The 1835-nt window shown below is 39.7% G+C and overlaps 1 long non-coding RNA gene across 1 annotated transcript; it reads right to left on the reverse strand.

The window, feature by feature from the left end:
• Window positions 1-300: 300 nt before the first annotated feature.
• Window positions 301-1828, reverse strand: LOC106749615. Its single transcript, XR_001374874.1, has 2 exons — window positions 860-1828; window positions 301-734 (listed from the first exon to the last, which is right to left on the reverse strand). It is a non-coding gene; the product is annotated as an uncharacterized LOC106749615 (long non-coding RNA).
• Between the last annotated feature and the right edge of the window lie 7 nt (window positions 1829-1835).

The following is a 1835-nucleotide window of genomic DNA, read 5'->3' on the forward strand; positions in this document are numbered from 1 at the left end:
TTTTGATACGTCGGATGTCGATGTCTTGTGTATCGTCGGTTCCTGTTATAACCAATTCTTGTGTAAGCTCATCAGCAGTAGCCTGCAATTGTGGTAACTTGAAGCATTTCGAACTTCATAAGAAAGCTAATGCTTGGTTTCACCAATGTCAGTTAAACCTTAACCTGAGTTTTTGTCTGTCTAAAGAGTTTAAATTCAGATCAAGGTTTAACAAATGTTGGTCAGGCAATAGTTGTTCTGCAACTGATTGTACTTAGATGAATAAATATATAATTAAGCAAATGCAAATGCGAACGAATGAGAACTCAACTCAAATATATTATTGAATATGGATTGATAACATTTCAATTGCTTGCTGATATTACTTAATATAACAAACTCAATTTACTGAAATTTTGGTCCTTAATTGGTTTTGCTTGTTTACAAATTTTGGAAAATATTATTTATTTAGTTTGAACAAATTGATACAATTATCATCCACCCGCCTTTCTAGATCTTTTTGAAGTCTCTTCTAGAATCTGTAATACTCTGAGATTTTCTTGTAAAACTTTATCAACTTATAAGATAATGCAATGTTTTTTCTACTCTAAGGTTTTTTTATCTTGTACAACATATCCTGTGTTGTCCCCGGCTGCACCCGGGTCGCGCTCTCGGTCATCTCGTTTCTCGGAAGCTTCTCTTTCTCCTTCTCGGCTCTCTCGTGCTTCATCGACTTCTTCGGTCTCTCGGTATAGCTGTGGGGAAAGCGGAGCGTCAAGTGAGGGATCGTGGAGATATACGGGGTATCAACATTGACCCTCGCCAAATTTGTCCATGTTGATCCAGGACACTTTTGTATAATAGGGTGACAACAACGCACCTGTCTGTGGAGCTCTCGGACGACTGGCGTTTCCGCTTAGTCGAGGTCTTCTTCTAAAAGAAAATCCGACATAGATCAATACTCCTTATTGACTCTTCTCAGCAATCATGCACACGTATTAAAGAGTTACGACGAAAAGAAAGAAGAAAACGGAAGGAAACGGTAGAAAGAAATTCGACGTATTCGTTTTACTACGGAGTCTGCTCCTCCCAGAATTTCTAATCGGGAGCTATCGGTGGTCGAGTGATAACGATGCAAAATAAGAAGCGCATTCAACAAAACGTATCTTCGCACGTCTGAAAAGAGACTGCCACAATTCGAGGAATGAACTTCTTCGGAGGAAGATTATTCTTTTGAAATCACACCTAATCTCTCAGAATTAAGAGTAATATTATTATTAAGAAGAAATGTGCGAGATACTGGCGAATCTTTCTAATTTATCTATTCGGCGTTTTTAGGCGTGCGACGGTCTACTTTCAAGACGTTTACTGTGAATCCCCGGTCAAGAACAAGCAGTCTCCGAGATCCATCTTCCGTAATCAGCGATGTAATAGTGCTCGACACACAACGAGTGAGAGTAGAAATAGATAGAAAGAAAGAGAGAGAAAGAGGCTCTTACACAAGTAAATTCGCAAATTCGAAAGTAATACACACGACGAGAATGAACTTTACGAATTCACAAAATGAGAAATTACATTGAGTAGCGGCATATCTGATACTCACTCAGGGAATGTCTCCTGTCAAATGGCGCTAATTACAAACAATACTGAGATTTATACTTTGAAATAATGAACTGTCGGGAAAAAAACGGGAAATCAGATGAAAAGTCGTTTAACGCAAGAAACGCACGACAAAAGCGAACTGGCGGGGAACAGGGGGGGGAGGGGGGCGGCAGAGTCCAGAGAGTATGGGGCAGATTGAGCATGCTATTTTCTCGTGACGGCAAACCCAAAAGAGATCGGAAGAATATAAACGG

This window comes from Dinoponera quadriceps, unplaced genomic scaffold, assembly GCF_001313825.1.
Source record: "Dinoponera quadriceps isolate SergipeBrazil2010 unplaced genomic scaffold, ASM131382v1 scaffold4055, whole genome shotgun sequence".
In the NCBI taxonomy this organism is placed as follows: Eukaryota; Metazoa; Arthropoda; class Insecta; order Hymenoptera; family Formicidae; genus Dinoponera; species Dinoponera quadriceps.